This window comes from Elgaria multicarinata, chromosome 1, assembly GCF_023053635.1.
Source record: "Elgaria multicarinata webbii isolate HBS135686 ecotype San Diego chromosome 1, rElgMul1.1.pri, whole genome shotgun sequence".
In the NCBI taxonomy this organism is placed as follows: Eukaryota; Metazoa; Chordata; class Lepidosauria; order Squamata; family Anguidae; genus Elgaria; species Elgaria multicarinata.
The window spans coordinates 213,834,089-213,852,862 of NC_086171.1; positions in this window are offsets into that span (position 1 = coordinate 213,834,089).

Consider the following 18,774-nt stretch of genomic DNA (forward strand, 5'->3'; position numbering starts at 1 on the left):
ATTCCGTGTCCTGCACTCTGGGAAGATCGAGAAGAGGTCCTGGCCCTCCTCTGTGTGACAACCTTTTAAGTATTTGAAGAGTGCAATCATGTATCCCCTCCATCTTCTCTTCTCCAGGCTAAACATGCCCAGTTCTTTCAATCTCTCTTCATAGGGCTTTGTTTCCAGACCCCTGATCATCCTGGTTGCCCTCCTCTGAATACGCTCCAACTTGTCTGTGTCCTTCTTGAATTGTGGAGCCCAGAACTGGACGCAATACTCTAGATGAGGCCTAACCAGGGCTGAATAGAGAGGAACCAGTACCTCACGTGATTTGGAAGCTCTACTTCTATTAATGCAGCCCAAAATAGCATTGGCCTTTCTTGCAGCCATACCGCACTGTTGGCTCATATTCAGCTTGCGATCTACAACAACTCCAAGATCCTTCTCGTTTGTAGTATTGTCAAGCCAAGTATCCCCCATCTTGTAACTGTGCATTTGGTTTCTATTTCCTAAATGTAGAACTTGGCCTTTATCCCTATTAAATTCCATTCTGTTGTTTTCAGCCCAGCACTCCAGCCTATCAAGATCACTTTGAAGTTTGTTTCTGTCTTCCAGGGTATTCGCTATCCCACCCATCCCACCCAATTTTGTGTTAGGGGTGCAAGGGGTGTGCCTGGTGTGCCAAATTAAGCGCTGAATTAAGGAGGTCATTGAGTAGGGATGCAGAGGGGGATTCAGACACAGTGGGGATGGTTCTCTGGCAGTTCTCTAGCAGCTCTGCTACTGCACTGAAGAACAGGTGCGCAGTGGCAATGCATCGATTATACGATGCAGCAGCTACCTTGTAGCCATCATGGGGCTTTCCTGCAAAGCTACGAAGAAAAAAAGACAGGGACTTACCCCCACCCTTTTTCTCTGGAGAGAGCCAGGTAGGAGTTAGAGCAGTACGACAATGGAATCAGTTGCCTGGTGAGGTTGTGGGCTCTCCCACACTAGAGGCCTTCAAGAGGCAGCTGGACCACCATCTGTCAGGGATGCTTTAGGGTGGATTCCTGCATTGAGCAGGGGGTTGGACTCGATGGCCTTGTAGGCCCCTTCCAACTCTGCTATTCTATGATTCTATGATTCTATGCCTATAGGGACACAAGAATTGCAGCCTTGTGATAGTCCACTGTCTATCCTCACTCCGGAGTTGTGGCGGAGGCATGGCCAGGCAGATGGCAACCCCTGATTGGTCGCCATCAACCTGGGCAGAAGGCTGGGGGTGGGCCCGGTCATGTTTTTGCTGCCGTGTAGGGATTAGATGCTGCCCCAAAGCAGCAAAAGCATGGAGTTTTGCTTATGGCGGTGGCAACCCTCCACCGTATAGGCAGTCCCTCAGTCAGGTACCGATTACCAAACACAGGAAGGCCCATACAGGATTGCATGTGGCTAGCCCCACCCCCTCAGCATCAACAACATGCACACCAGCAAGGTGAGGAACCCTTTTCTACTCAGAAGTACGCGGGCCTGGATTATTCAGCAGCACTTTTAAATAGCATCCCAAGTACCACGCCTCTACATGTGTACTCAGAAGTAAGCAGGCCTGACTTGCTCAGCAGCACTTTTCAATTACATCCCAATTACCAAGCCTCTGCATTTCTACTCAGAAGTAAGCAGGACTGGATCACTAATTGGGTTACAAATCCCCACAGGGGAAACCCAACACATGTAAAAGTGGGTCTCTTCAGACTGAGCTGATCATGTGTTGACTGGGGCAGGGTCTGCAGCTCAGTGGTACTACAGCACACATTCTGCCTGCTGAAGGTCCCAGGTTCAATCCCCGGCATCTCCAGATAGGGCTGGGAAAACCACTGCCTGAAATCTTGGAGAGCCCTTGCTGCCAGTCAATATCGACAATACTGGGCTAGATAGACAAATGGTCTGACTCAATATAAGGCAGCTTCCTATGTCCCTAGATAGCTAAATGGTAGGGCTGTGCCATTCAGTTCGGAGAAGAAGTAGCGAGGCGGCCTGATTCGCCTTCGGAAAAGGCGGAGGCGAAGAGAGTCGAGTGGGCTGAGGATCGAGGCGAAGAGGATCATCTCAATCTGGAGCTCTGGACACAGGTAAGTGGGGGGCGATGGCGATGGAGCCAGGTAAGGGGGTAGGGAGGAGGGAGGCTTACCTGCGTCCATCACGGTCTGTCGCGGGCTTCAACTGAGGCCCCGGTTGAAGCCAGAAGTGAAGGCTGAGGCCTCTTCCAGCTTCAAGCCGGGGCCTCAATTGAAGCCCACAACGACGGACACAGGTAAGGGGGTGGGGGTGGCTTACCTGGCAGTGGCGCTGTCCATGCGGTGATGGCGATGAAGCCGGATCTCGCTCCATGGAGCAGAGGGAGGGACGGGTGGATCGGCCCGAAGCCCAATCTGGATTTTCCGGATTGGGCCATGAAGCGGATCGGGGGGTCCGTGCACAGCCCTACTAAATGGAACCTCTGGGTTCTGTGGAATCCAATGGTAGCAAAACCACCCCAGATTTCAAAGGTATGATGGCATTTTCTGCTGTTGTCCTAACACAGATGCCGAGGATAACATGAATAATTGCCTGACACCGGCAAATGACCTTGGCTGGAACAAATGAACATACCAATGTTCCCTTCGCAAAATTATCCCTCCAGCTTATCATTGTTTAACAACCTGGCTGGGACCTTTGCCTAGGCTGATGTTTTTCCCAGGTATGACATTTGTAAACATCTGCTCTATATACAGGTTCAACTGAGGCCAACATAGTACATCTTTGGCTCTCCTGTTCCATTACACCCACACCCACCATATCTAAATACGCTCTCAATATTCAGAGTTTTTGCTGTAGTGATTTCAGCACATTCAGTCTATGGCAGCCTTCCCCAACCGAACCACTGCCCATGCTGGCTGAGAATGATGGGAGCTGCAGTCCCACACGCCTGCAGGGCAACAGGTTCAGCAAGACAGGGGTATGGACTTGGAACAGAACCCCATCAGTTACAGATGGTTCCACTGAGCATGAACTGTGATATGGGACGGGTACCAGGCGGCTGGAGGCAGCCGTTGGCAATGACTTGGCTTCAATGGTCAAAACCTCCCCGGTTCACAAATAACTCATTGTGGTGATGAGTTATTTCACTGGTTATTTCACGGTTGGACTACTGCAACCTTCTTCTCACTGGCCTTCCTTCTTCTCACATCAGTCCGTTGGTTTCTGTTCACCACTCTGCCGCAAAGATCATCTTCTTGGCTCGCCGCTCCGACCATGTTACTCCGCTTCTGAAATCTCTTCATTGGCTTCCAATTCACTTCAGAATCAAATATAAACTTCTCCTGTTAACCTTCAAAGCTTTTCACGGTCTAGCTCCTTCCTATCTCTCCTCTCTCATCTCACACTATCGCCCCGCTCGTGCTCTTCGCTCCTCTGATGCCATGTTTCTCGCCTGCCCAAGGGCCTCTACTTCCCTTGCTCGGCTTCGTCCATTTTCTTCTGCTGCCCCTTACGCCTGGAACGCTCTTCCAGAACATTTGAGAACTACAAGTTCAACCGCAGCTTTTAAAGCTCAACTAAAAACTTTTCTTTTTCCTAAAGCTTTTAAAACTTGATGTTGTGCAGACTTCTACTGTTACTTTCTACTGTTAGTTTTACCCTACCCTGTGCCTGCTTACCCTACCCTGTACCTGTTTGCATTCTCTTCCCCTCCTTATTGTTTTACTATGATTTTATTAGATTGTAAGCCTATGCGGCAGGGTCTTGCTATTTACTGTTTTACTCTGTACAGCACCATGTACATTGATGGTGCTATATAAATAAATAATAATAATAATAATAATAATAATAATAATAATAATAATGATGGCAAAAACATTGTTTCCTTGCTGCATCTGATGTGGCTTCTGCAAATTCCTCCTGCTTTTTGTCTGATGCTGGGACATTCCTTTTATTAGGTTAACATTGATAATACCTTACTCTACTTCATCATTTTCTGTAACAGGGCCATCAAATGCTCCGGGATAATGCATCTTCGACTGCCAGTTCTTTTCCTGGGGAATATTCAATTGCATTTAGGTCACACAGCCGAGGCCAGAAAAATAAATAGCCTCCGACGTTGCACAGATGGAAATGGGGATGCGCTTGTAACACCTCAATTCACTGCTCAAACCCAAAGCCCAAAGACTCTTCCTCAAAACCGGTGCAAAAAAGGGGAACTAATATGATTCAGGGGGCTGGAGCATCTCCCCTATGAGGGAAGGTTACATCAACTGGGATTGTTGAGCTTTGAAAAAAGGAGGCTGAGGGGAGACATTTTAGAGGTGTAGGAAATTATGCATGGTGTGGAGAATGTGCATAGGGAGATGTTTTTCTCCTTCTCCCGTACTACTAGAACCCAATGGGGTCATCCCATGAAGCTGATTGGTGGGAGATCCAGGACAAATAAAAGGAAGGACTTCTTCACACAGCGCATAGTTACATTATGGAAGTCACACTACCACATGATGTAGCGATGGCCACCAATTTGGATGGCTTTAAAAGGGGGTTGGATCAATTCCTGGAAGAGAAGGCTATCAATGGCTACAAGCCCTGATGGTTGGGTGCGATCTCCAGTATTCGAGGCAGTAAGCCTGTGTGCACCATTTGTTGGGGAACATGGGTGGGAGGGTGCTGTTGCACCATGTCCTGCTAGTTGGTCCCTGGCCGATGGCTGGTTGGCAGAGTGCTGGACTAGATGGACCCTTGGTCTGATCCAGCAGGGCTCTTCTGATGTTCTTATGCTGGCTTTCCACATTCTGCTACCCTCCAGATGTGTGTGACTGCCATTCCCATCATCCCCAGATCACACGGCCAATAGTCTTTGCAAGAATTCATAGCCATGCTGGCTAGAGGATCATATGAGTTGTAGTCGCAAACATCTGGAGGGCAGCAGTTTGGGGAAGCCTGGTGAAGACAATATTGCAGGTGCAGGGAAACCATTTTCCACAGAGGTCCACCTTCCCTTGGGGGAAATGCTCCAGGGCGCCACATAGAGCGAGACCAGAGTTAGAAATGGGCACCTTCATGGATTCTGTGATAGCCTGTGCTCCACTGATTCCAAAACGAGGAACAGCCATCCCCAACCTGGTGCTGTCAAAAAAGTTTTGGACCACAGTTCCCATCAGCCCCAGCCAACATGGGTCATGGTTAGGAATGCTAAGGTGCAAAGAGCACCTTTTATCAGCTTAGCCTGATATACCAACTGCGCCCTTATCTGGACAGAGGTAGCCTATCTACAGTGAACCATGCTCTGATAACCTCTCGTTTGGATTACTGCAATGCGTTATACGTGGGGCTGCCCTTGAAAACCGTCCGGAAGCTTCAGCTGATACAAAACAGGGCAGCACAGTTACTAACAGGGACTGGCCGACGAGACCACATCACGCCAGTCCTTTTCCAGCTTCATTGGCTGCCAGTCCAGGTCCGGGCCCGATTCAAAGTGCTGGTATTAACATTCAAAGCCCTAAACGGTTTGGAGCCAGGTTATTTGAAGGAACGCCTCCTCCCATATGTGCCTGCCCGGACCTTAAGATCATCCACAGGGGTCCTTCTCCGTGAGCCCCTGCCAAAGGAAGTGAGGCAGGTGGCTACCAGGAGGAGGGCCTTCTCCGCTGTGGCACCCTGGCTGCAGAACGAGCTCCCCAGAGAGGTCCGCCTGGCGCCTACACTGTACTCTTTTCGTCGCCGGCTGAAGACCTTTTTATTCTCTCAGCATTTTAATACTTAATTTTAACTTAAATTTAAATTTTACTGTTCTAACTCGGTATTTTAATCTTATATCAATTTTGCTGCGTGGTTTTATCCTGGTTGTGCTTTTTATACTGTATTTTGTATTTGTGTTTTTAACTTGTTGGTTGTTTTATTATGGTTTTAATTTTTGTGAACCGCCCAGAGAGCTTCGGCTATTGGGCGGTATAAAAATGTAATAAAATAAATAAACAAATAAATAAATAAAATAAATGCTGGGAGTTGTGGTCTAAATCCCCTTGAGGGCGCCAGGTTAGTGAAGGTGTGCCAATAAGGTGAGTTTGGTAGAGACAAATCTCCATCAGACGAACGTTTTCTTGCACTCGTTATTGGGCACTCACGGATTTTCACGGATCCCTCCCACGTCGTCGTCTCCCTCCCGCGTGCTTCCCATCACTTCTTCACGCGACAGAAAAACCCCACCCCAGTATATCTGACTTATTTTTAAAGAGAGAAGTTGTCGCTACCTCCTGCTGTGTGATCAAAACGGCCCACTGAATGGGCCACGTCCACGTCGTTTACCTCCTCTTTCGAAAGAGGAAGTAATGAGGGACAGAAGAAGCGACGGCAAGCAAACACGATTTCCCCCTGTGTGATGATACTCACATACTAGAAAATTCGTGCCAGATGCAAATTGGTTCCCTTCCCAAATCGCCATCATAGTCGCAGGTATCAAATTGATCTCCCTGATTTTCAGGGAGGGTGAGGGAAATTATTTGAAGTGTTTTGGTGGCAGGAGGGGGGACGACACACACTTCCTGTTGTAGCGAGGGCGATCATTGGTGGCCTTCCTTCCTTCTTTTTTGTCTGTGAGGGGAAAACATAGTTTTGTTCCTCGTTGTGGCAGAGGTAGCAAAAGTACCCTTCCTGGAGAATTCTGAGGTTGGGCAGAAACGCTCAGAACAACAATACTCTCTTATTGCTGCCACAAACTCCCCCACCCAATTTAAAAAGGCCACTGCTACTGTTCATGTTCGCTGCCACACCACATGGCCCCAATGCTTCCGTCTGTCTGTGTCTGTTGGCATTCTGGGCTCGAGTCGGGAGGGAAGAACCAGCCATTTTCGAGTTTGCTTAAATTTTCTGAAAACCAATCACAAGCTTATTTCGGCTCACTTGACGTTTCTGTTTTTGACCTCTTTTTGACTCGTTGGAACGGCAAAGGTGCACATTCTGAACAGGAAAAGTGTGCATTTCTGTACTTTTTATTATTATCATCAGAAATGCACACTTCCCCTTCCCCACTGACTAAAGTGTGCAAATGTGCATTTTTTAAAAATGTACTTTTTAAAATCACATCTCCGGGAATTTGCAAACACCTGTTGGCTTTCGTATTTGGGATTGCAAACGGGACGCGTTTGCATGTTTTGTGTAACAAAATTCTTGGGCATCCCTTTTCTTTGCCTTTGAGGATTCCTGCACCGCTGATCTCGAAGCAGCGATCCTGTTTTCTGCAACAGTTTTCTCCCCATTCTTTCCACAGAGGCACAAGGACAATTCCGTTTGTCTTTTTTAAAATCCAGGATATTTTAAGACAGGAGCTATCTTGATCAATCCCTTCCGCTTTTCAAAACCTCTGTTCAGATTTGCACCCCATGCCCACTGTGTATGATCTTTCGGTAAGACCTGACAGCTGGGAAAGTGAGCTGTCAAGCGTGGCATGAGTTTTTCCCACAAAAGATGCCATCCTGAACCACCCTTTGAAGTTCCTCTTTCTTAGCGTGACCCTTTGGAAAGGAGGACAGGGCTCCTGTGTTTTTAACAGCTGTATAGAAAACGGAATTTCAGTAGGTGCCATTGTTATGCATACAGCACCTGGCGAAATTCCCTCTTCATCCCAACAGTTAAAGCTGCAGGAGCTATATTAGAGTGACCAGATACAAAAGAGGGCAGGGCTAATGCAGCTTTTACTGTTGTGATGATAGAATTTATTTATTTATTATTTATTTATTTATTTATTTTATATCCTGCCCTATATCATTACGATCTCAGAGTGGCGTACAGATAAAAGCATACAATATAAAACAGTAAATATGCACAGTTAAAAACAAATTAAACCATGAACCAAGTTAAAACAATATATAATTTAAAAGCAGTAAAAGCAGTTAATTTCACCAGGTGCTGCATGCATAACAATGACGCCTGTGAAATTCCCTTTTCTGTACAACTGTTAAAGTTACAGGAGCCCTGTCCTCCTTTCCATATGGTCACACTACTCTTTCTCATAAATGACAGCTGAACTACACAGCACATTAAATACTTAGCATGCAGCTGGTCTTCACCATTTGGTTTACCCTGGTGTAAGCATGTGATCCTAACAGAGGTTTCCTTCTTCCTTTAGACTCTACTGTCAATGTGAGGGGGGAGGGGTGAATTTTGGAAAGTTAATTGGCTGGGTGGGAAGGTTTAAACCTAGGGTGGCCCTATGGAAAGGAGGACAGGGCTCCTGTATCTTTAACAGTTGCATAGAAAAGGGAATTTCTATAGTTTTTGTGAGCTTCAGCTATTGGGTGGTATAAAAATGCAATAAATAAATAAATAAATTTCAGCAGGTGTCATTTGTATGCATGCATAGGGTGGCCATATGACCGGATTTGCCCGGATTTGTCTGGGTTTTTGATGACAAATCCGGGAGGGGGAGGATTCAAAGAGCAGCTCTAATGGGAATTAACAAAAATGCTTATAACACCGTCATTTTTTAAGATAAAGACATGAAACTTGGCACAATGGTAGCTCTTAGGAGGGGCTTTAGTCAAACCAAATTTGAAACAGATCTGTTCATCCATTGATTTTTAGGCATTTTTTAAAATTTGAGGATTTAATTTTTTTTTAAAAATGTTATTTTTAAAGATAAAGAGATGAAACTTGTCACCATGATTGCTCTTAACAAGGACTTTAGCTATGCCAATTTTGAAACAGATCTGTCCATCCATTGACTTTTAGGATTTTTAAAAAAAGTTTGAGGTTTTAAAATTATTTTTTTAAAATAATTTTAACATGGCGACCATGTTGTCCTCCTTTTTGGTTTCCAAAATATGGTCACCCTATGCATGCAGCACCTTGTGAAATTCCCTCTTCATCACAACAGTTAAAGCTGCAGGTGCCCTGCCCTCTTTCGTATCTGGACACACTAGCTATACTCCAGCGTCTTTCACTGTTGTGATGAAGAGGGCATTTCACCAGGTGCTGCGTGCATACAATTGACGCCTACTGAAATTCCCTTTTCAATACAACTGTTAAAGATACAGGAGCCCTGTCCTCCTTTCCATATGGTCACTCTATTTAAACCTCTTCTATCCTTGTGCAGTGGTTCTCATCTGGATCATGGCCCAGCGTGCTTACACTAAGATAAACGAAATAGAGATGATCCACTCCATTGAACTGGTGTGCAGTTTAGCTGTGGGAGTACCAGCATTCCGATGGCATTTTCACATAGTTTTTCCACGCACGATGTCAAGTTTCTTGAAATCTAAATCGAAATGTCTGCTCGTTTGGCTTTAGGCCTGCTGCTCTGGTCCTCTCTGGAGCTCTTTGCAGCCTTTGGTCATGTTGGGGCTGAGCCACAGGCAGCTGTCAATCAAATCGGATCCAGAAACTGTGCCAGGAATCAGAGTGAAGGAGGACCAGCCAGCGGCAAGAAGAAAACTGGAGAAACTATCATTGCCTCAACGGAGACCTGGCTTTAAAAGGAAGTTTACAAGCCATTCTTGTTAAGGTGAGTCCATTGTTAACATGTGTAGGGTGACCCTATGGAAAGGAGGACAGGGCTCCTGTATCTTCAACAGCTGTATAGTAAGTAACTGTCCAGCACAGGAACTGTTTGATATTTTGTACAAGGTACTGACAAAATGCTCTTATTTTTTAAATATAGAACTTGACTTTGTTCTTACTTTCACACTGTTAGTTTTATGGTCCCCTGAGCGTATTTGGTGTGTTCTCTTCTGTCTCTTATTGTTTTATTAAGATTTTATTAGAATGTAAGCCTATGTGGCAGGGTGTCGCTGTTCTATTCTTTTACTATGTACAGCACCGTGTGCATTGATGGTGCTATAAATAATAATAATAATAATAATAATAATAATAATAATAATAATAATATAGAAAAGGGAATGTCAGCAGGTGTCATTTGAATTGATGCAGCACCTGGTGAAATTCCCTCTTTATCACCAACAGGTAAAGTTGCAGGAGCCTTGCCCTCTTTTGCATCTGGGAAAGAGTAAGTAAACAATGACCACGTGGCGCATTCAGAGGCTGTGTTTATTGCGCTGACTTTCCTGCAAACAGCAGGAGATCGCAGCACATTCCGTTAAAAAAAAAATGGATTAAAAAGGGTCTGTTTTTATTTATTTATTTATTTATTGCACCTATATACCACTCCCATAGCCAGGGCTCTCTGGGTGGTTTACAGAAATTCTAAAATTGAGATTAAAACAAGTATACAAAATTTAAAATCCTAAAACACGGAACATACACACATAAAGCATTAAAAAACCGTTAAAAAACTAAACGTGTGGGTGATTAAGATGTGCCGCCATATGCCTGGGCAAAGAGGAAAGTCTTAACCTGGCGCCGGAAAGATAGCAGCGTTGGCGCCAGGCGAGCCTCGTCAGGGAGATCATTCCATAGTCTGGGGGCCACCACCGAAAAGGCCCTGTCCCTCGTTGCCACACTCCGAGCCTCTCTCGGAGTAGGCACCCGGAGGAGGACCTTAGATGTTGAACATAGTGACCGGGTATATTCACGTCAGGAGAGGCGTTCCATCAGGTATTGTGGTCCCAAGCCGTGTAAGGCTTTATAGGTCAAATCCAGCATCTTGAATTGGGCTCGGAAACATACAGGCAGCCAGTGCAAGCAGACCAGAGCAGATGTTATATGGTCGAACCTTCTGGTTCCCAAAATCAATCTGGCCGCTGCATTTTGCACGAGCTGCAGCTTCCGAACCGGACAAATGAGAGAAAGGAGCAGAAGGCGCGGAAGAAGCAGACCTTGACAGCTAAATTACTCAGGCACATCCGTAAGTGGGCACGTGATAAAACGAGCGGGTGATAAAACGTTCATCTGATGAACCTCTGAATGTGTCGGTGAGCAGTACTGAAATCAGGCCGGTGCACAACCAGTGCTTGAACCAGAGCGGCAACAGGCTGTTTGAGATTATGGAGACTGGATGACAGAAAGAGAGTGAGGAGCTGTGTGAGGGAAAATAGCACTGAAGCAGCCTGGGGAGGAGGGAGAGAGAGCATTCCTTCAAAGACGGGGAGGCTGCTATGGCAGTGGACGGGCAGCCATGCGCCCCAATCGCAATGGGGCAAACTCAAGAGAAGTGAACCAGGGTGTTGAAAGGGTTGCAATTTGGAGAGGCAGGAGAGAGAAGAAGTTGGAAGCCAAAGAAACCCGAGTGCAGATTATTATTATTATTATTATTATTATTATTATTATTATTATTATTATTATTATTATTATTCTGCCCCATAGCTGAAGCTCTCTGGGTGGTTTACATAGGATAAAAAAACTTAAAAACAATATACAAAAAAAATTAAACCATGAAAACCTACAAAAACAAACCCAGGCTCATTACATATTGCTAAATGCCTGGGAGAAGAGAAAACTCTTGACCTGGCACTGAAAAGATAACAATATCAGCGCCAAGCGGGCGTCATCAGGGAGATTGTTTCACAATTGGGGGGGCACCACAGAGAAGGCCCTCTCCCTTGTTGCCATCCTCCGAGCTTCCCTCGGAGTAGGCACTCAGAGGAGGACCTTAGATGTTGAGCGCAGTGTACGGGGAGGTTCATGTCGGGAGAGGCGTTCCATCAGGTACTGTGGCCCCAAGCTGCGTAAGGCTTTATCGGTTAAAATCCGCACCTTGAATCACACTCGGAAATACACAGGCAGCCAATTGCAAGCGGGCCAGAGTGGGTCTTATATGTTCGACCCTTCTGGTCCCTGTTATCACTCTGGCTGCTGCATTTTGCACAAGCTGCAGCTTCCAAGCCATCTTCAAAGGCAGCCCCACGTAGAGTGCATTGCCGCAATCTAACTTGGAGGTTACCAGGGCATAGGCAACTGGAGCCAGGTTAACGCTGTCCAGATAGGGGCATAGCTGGGACACCAACCGAAGCTGGTAGAAGGCACTCCGTGCCACGGAGGCCACCTGAGCCTCAAGTGACAGAGATGGTTCTAGGAGAATCCCCAAGCTATGAGCCTGCTCCTTCAGGGGGAATGCAACCCCATCCAGAACAGGTTGAACACCCCCCCATCCAGTCAGAAGAACCACCCACCAGCAGCATCTCAGCTTTGTCTGGATTGAGCTTCAGTTTATTAGCCCTCATCCAGTCCATTGTCGTGGCCAGGCACCAGTTCAGCACATCCACAGCCTCACCTGATGAGGATGAAAAGGCGAAATAGAGCTGTGTGTCGTCAGCATACTGATGACAGTGCACTCCAAAACTCTGGATGACCGCACTCAATGGTTTCATGTAGATGTTGAACAGCATTGGGGACAAAACTGACCCCTGCGGAACCCCGTATTGAAGAATCCACAGAATCCACCCCATAATACACTCCTTTACACAGGCAGACAGGGGCGACCACGTGGTTTGAATTGCTGACCACATGGTCTGTAATTGAAAACTTCCCCTCCTCTCAGTGCTCATAGCCTTGAATGGGACAGTGCCCTCTAATGGGTGCTTTGTAGTGCAACTTTGGCTGCACCCGTTAGGAAATACTATAATATTTCACAAGAATCGGGGTATCCAGGGTTTTTTTTTAGGATGGGATAACCGGGAGAAAGCACAGGAGATGAGGGAGGTTGACGACATCATCTAAAGGACTCAAAAACTTCTGTGGATGGCCAATCATTAAAGTGCCATATAACTCCTGTGTAAAGAACGTGTAATGTGCCCCAATGGTTATCAGTGCTCTTCAATGCCTATAAAAAAAGCACTAGTGTACATCTAACCATGGTGATGTTTCAACAAAAGCACCTGATAGCACCTGGATAGTCTGGAAGCTAAATGTATTTCTAAATGTATTTTAAAAAAAAACACAGCTTTGGATCTCTAACACCAATCACTTTCTGATCTCCTATGACTGAAACTTTCAGGGCACAATTCTATGCAGGTGTAGACGGGGGGGGGGGGGGCGGGAATGGCTGGAGCATACTGGAAATTGTAGGACTTCTTAGAATCATAGAATAGCAGAGTTGGAAGGGGCCTACAAGGCCATCGAGTCCAACCCCCTGCTTGATGCAGGAATCCACCCTTCTGTCTAAACAGGCACAGGATTACGCCTTAAAGCAGTGCATCATTGCAGGTTTGGCTCTCCTGCCTTTTCTCTCTTCAAAGTTTTCCAAAGCGCTTGCCCTGTCCCAAAGCCATCTTGTGAACTGTACATCTTTCAAATATTTTCATTGCTATATAAAACCCTTTGAGTTTCTGCAAATATGTCAGAGTTTGTCCTCTCAATCTGGCATAGTGGCACGCTCTTAAAAATGTCAGCTGCCTCAGGTCTTGCAAAATTCAGAAGAACAGACACTCTGCTTAACTACTTGTCTTAATGCTGAATCTCTTCCCAGGTTCTTCAGCCTTACCTGAGAGTTTCAATTCCTGCGGGGTTTTCAGATGCTCCATCTTTGCAGCTCCTTCTTTTATTCATGGCAGTTTTCTTTCTGATCAAAGTTGGCTTATGAATCCCACTCTTGCTACCATGCTATGATCTGCTTCATTTAAACAGATGAAACTGACAGCTGACTTAACTGAACTAGTGTGTTGTTATTATTAGAAACAAATCCACTACCTTCCCTTAGCTAGCTGGTTCTTGCTAAGATGCCTTCTCCTAGCTCTGTTGGTTCACATTATTATCTCGATAGTTCTGGTCTGCACATACCCCAGAACGGGGTGGCAGAATTCTCAACTCTTCAAACTGCTGGTGGTAGAATCACATTCCTGAATGTTCCCCTTCAGAAAAATAAAATAAAATAAAAATAAAATCCCAGCAAGTAGAAAACTAGCCCATCAGGGAGCAGATTTCAATCCTTGCTGTGCTAGTTTTCTACTTGCAGGGATTTTTTTCCCATAGGATGGTATTAAAAAAATCTGATCTCCAGCCTGCATCCTGGAGTGGTATCGTCCATTCTGCCAACTCAGGCCTCTACCACATCATTACCATCTCATTCTATTGCAGGTGGAGACCGGTTTTTAGACTGTATCTCTTAAAAAGTGATGGTTTAATTCTCAACAGGCAGGCAGGAAGCTAGCCATTTACTGATCTGACCAGTTAAACTGTATTATGTCAGCTAAGCACAACTCGGGTCTGAAAAACCAGTTCCCCAAACTTTAACCAGGCATGAGCCATTGACCTATCAGGTGTTTGTTTGTTTGTTTATTTATTCATTTATTGAATTTTTATACCGTCCAGTAACCAAAGCTCTCTGGGCGGTTCACAAAAATTAAAACCATTCAAAATATAAAAGCACAGTATAAAACCGTGGTACAAAATACAATATAAAAGCACAACCAGGTGTTACCCTGGTTCTGCCCAATTCAGCGCTTGTTCCACTTGGTTTTGTCTTGGACCTCCACCCCTCCCCTCGCTCCACCCAATTTTGCATTTCTCCCATTCCTGGCCAGCTATTCTGTCCTGGCTCCGACCTGATTTTCCACTATTTTCTTCTAAGCTTTGTCCCAGATTCAGCAAACCCAGAGGCCAGTATTTTAGAACTCAAACATTGACAACTCCAGCTGATTGCTTAAATTGTCTGTTTCCAGGTATGGATGCAGAAAATGTGCAGCTGAGCATTGCCTGGCTTTTAAACTCTCCCGTCCTGATTCATACTGCAACAGAACACTGGTGAGCCCTAAAAAATGGCACTGGAGAGATGGGGTTGACTCCGTTTCAAGGCATGGCGATTGAAGAACCAATCAGATTAGAACACAATGCTTAATTTCTAGGGAAAGGGACGTCAAAGCTCTTAACATCCCCACCCACCCCTGAACTGGCTGAGCCCTGGTCGTTTTTAAACCTGGTTGTACTGAAGACTAGGGCTGTGCTCCACTCCAATTCGGATCGCAAATCTGGAGCAGAACGACCCGATCCGCCTCTGCCAAAGGCGGATCCGAATCGGGTTGCGGGTTGCAGATCGAGGCGAAGCGGTTTGCCTCCATCTGGAGCTCCAAATGCAGTAAGTGGGCAGGAGGGGGGCTCACCTGGTAGCGCCACCACAGCCAGTGCGGCGACAGCAGCAGAGCCAGGTAAGGGGGCAGGGGGGAGGGGGGCTTACCTGTGTCCATCGCGGTCCAGCTCAGGCTTCAACTGAGGCCCAGGCCTCAGTGGAAGCAGGCTGCAGCCTGCTTCCGATTTGAGGCACGGGCCTCAGTTGAAGCCTGCGCCGGACCGCGATGGAGGCAGGTAAGTGGGGGGGAGGGGGCATACCTGGCTCTGCCGCCGTCGTAGTCTGTGTGGTGATGGTGGCAAAGCCAGGTAAGGGGGGAGGGAGGCTTATACGGACCCCATTTTGCCCCCCCTTCCCCACTTACCTGCCTCCGCTGTCCACTGTGGAGGCAAGTAAATAGGAAAGAAGGGGGGAAATCTCAATCCGTCCCTCCGGATCTCGCTCTACAGAGCAGAGTGGGGGAGGATCGGATCGACCCGAAGCGGATCGGCCCGATCCAAAAGTTGTGGATCGGACCATGAAGCGGTTCAGGGGGTCCGTGCACAGCCCTACTGAAGACCTACTATGCAGCTTCCTTCTTTACTCATTTCCTTTCTTCAGTGACATCCCGTGGGAGTATACTTGAAAAGTTTTGTTGTCCAACTGTTTCTCGGAACCCAACTGTTTTCCACTTGAAAGAGTCGGGGCCCCAAAGGATTTCTCTTTATGTATTTCTGTATTCTGAAATTTGCCGTCTTGTATGTTCAGTTGTCTCAATGTGCCAAGATACGTTGACAATTCAGTCGTTCAGGTTGTGAGTGTAGCTCGTGTGTGTTGCATTAACTTGGGAGGTCCGAGACACTGTGTGAGTGCATGCGTGTGGTGCTCTGTGTCGCACTAGTCCCTTCTCCCACACCAACTGTACAGAAATGTCCTCTCTCCTTTTCAGTTGCAATCTTCGTCACGTCCTCTCTCTGATCCTCGTGCGATTGTCCCCTGGGCTTCATCTTCATGGATGCTACATCCATCTGGTGAACACCAGTGGATGAGAATGGCATTCAGAGCTGGTGGAGCCTAGTGGCTCCGATGTCAGTGGGATGGTGAATGTGTTCCAGGTTTCAGTCAGAACTCTAAAGGAGTTATCAAAGGTGTGGAGCTGCAGTGGGCTAAGAGCCCTCCCACATATGGCGTCATCACACCGGGGTGGGTGGGGTGGGGGTAATCGTGTTTCCTTACCGTTGCTTCTCTGCACTTCCTCATTCTTTCCAGAGCATAAAGAGGAAGTCAACGAAGACCACCTGGCCCATTCAGAGGCTGTTTTTATTGCGCCACTTTTCCTGCACACTGCAGGACATCATAGAATCATAGAATAGCAGAGTTGGAAGGGGCCTACAAGGCCATCGAGTCCAACCCCCTGCTCAATGCAGAAATCCACCCTAAAGTATCCCTGACAGATGATTGTCCAGCTGCCTCTTGAAGGCCTCTAGTGTGGGAGAGCCCACAACCTCCCTAGGTAACTGATTCCATTGTCGTACTGCTCTAACAGTCAGGAATTTTTTCCTGATGTCCAGCTGGAATCTGGCTTCCTTTAACTTGAGCCCGTTATTCCGTGTCCTGCACTCTGGGAGGATCGAGAAGAGATCCTGGACCTCCTCTGTGTTCTCAAGTCCTTGAAGAGTGCTTTCATGTCTCCCCTCCATCTTCTCTTCTCCAGGCTAAACCGGCCCAGTTCTTTCAGTCTCTTTTCATAGGGCTTTGTTTCCAGACCCCTGATCATCCTGGTTGCCCTCCTCTGAACATGTTTCTCAAAACTTCTCACCTTATAGGGAGACAATAAAGAGGTCTACTACGTAATCTACAAAGCTTTATTCAGGCAATAAACATCCCTTCCCACCTGAAGAGAGTCTAACCTCTAGGAACTTTCCTCTAGGCAAAACTAGGCAAACTAAGCGAGACAATTGTCCTCTCAAGAAAAAGGGAAAGCCTTTTCCCAGAACACTTTAACTTCTGGGAGACAGGTTCTGAAAAAAAAACTTTGGGGAGAAGCTAGCCAGACCAACCTCTCACCTTCCTTTAGCTCTGCCTGTTTGAGCCTGTGACGTACTCAAGGATCAGCTAGACCAGGGGTTCCCAAAGTGGGTGGTACCACTCCCTTGGGGACGGTGGGATTGCATAAGGGGGCGTTAAGAGGCAAGGGGGCATCAGGGGGGCGCTAAGAGGCAGGGGGAGCTTGAGGTGGTCTTTTCAAAGAAGTGTCTCTCCAGAAGGTCTTAAAACCCAGGGATATTTTTATGGGAGAAAGTAGTTTGGTCCCAAGCTATATAGGGGAAGAACCCACACATGAATTAACACCGTTTAAGAAAAGTCCTTTTAACGGTGAATTGAAATGTTTCAAAAGCACCAAAACGCTAATGAAGAGACAAACCCTGTTTGGTGTGCCCCGCCACGCCGGCTGCAAAACAGAGGTGTTCGCTCTCTTTTCCCTCCCTCCCTCAGCAATCCTGCAGCGGGTGCTTCCCATTTAAAGGGCTACGCGCAGTATGCCCCCTTTTTCATTATCAGCTCAGCTCCTCCGGCCGGCTGCCGGTGCCCAGACCAGCAGGATCCAGAGGATATCATTATCCCGCACTATGGAGAGTGGTTCAGAAGCTCCTGGTTGCATTTCCAACATCATATTTCATTGAATGTGGTTTTAGTGTGGTCTGCCTACTTCTCTCCAAACAAAGAAATCGACTCCAGATTACTAAATGTGGTGATTTAAGACTCATGTTAAGTGACTCTAAACCAGACATTGGGAAACTGGTATCACTTCATCAAGCCCATCCATCACATTAAGAATTTACGGAATAGCGAGGTACTCTACCCTAGTTACTAAATGTGATATCTAATATTCTTGCTAAATGACTATCACTGGATCAAGTTCATCAATTATGTTTAATTGAATGAGCTAAAAAATGTAATTGGATTTTGAATAAATATTCATTTAATTGTTACTGTTTTGAATTTTATTGTTATTATCTTCCTTAGTGGGTCGTTGAAAACTGCTATTCTGAATAATTATAGGGTGGGGGGGGGCGCTGGGCATGAGTTTGTGGAACCAAGGGGGCGGTGACCTGAAAAAGTTTGGGAACCACTGAGCTAGCCTTTCAGTGCCTTCCCCCTTGGAAGAATACTGATTTCCCACAGACTGTATGTTGTTAACGTTTTCAGTAATAACTGTCTGGTGACAGTTCATTCCCAGCTGGTGATGAGCCTGTGTGAGTCACCTCCTCTACTCCTCATATAGGCTGGTATGTTTCTGCCTCTGTCTCTTCTGCTTCAGAATCTGATTCCAATTGATCGCCAGAAACTCCTTCCCCCAACCTAAGGGGAACAGGCCTAGTCATGACACGTGGCACTTCCCTTTTAAAAAAAAAAAAAAGTCAGATTATTTTGCTATGGATAAACGAGCAGGAGGCATATGGGAGGCGGACGACGTTGTCTAAAGGTCACACGCACCTCCATAAGTGGGCCATAGCGAGCGTGCAATAAAACGTTCATCTGATGAACCTCACAATTTCAGTCATGGAGACACTAGATCGCTTATTTCTGCAAAAAATTCCAAGATCGTCAAGGCTTGGCTTCCCAGCCCCAAGTCAACATGGGACCTTTCCACCTTCATGGCCTCATCTCGATTTCTGCTCACACTGACAATATGTACGAGAATGTGTTTTAAATGTCATAATTGGCTTACATTTATCTGGAGGCGGCTGTGATGTTAGGCTATGTAATGTGAGTGTACAAGTTGGTAGGTATATTTAAGGCAATGTTGTTCATGTCCTTTGTGTAGAGTTAATAGGGTAAGTTAGTTAAGAGAGAGA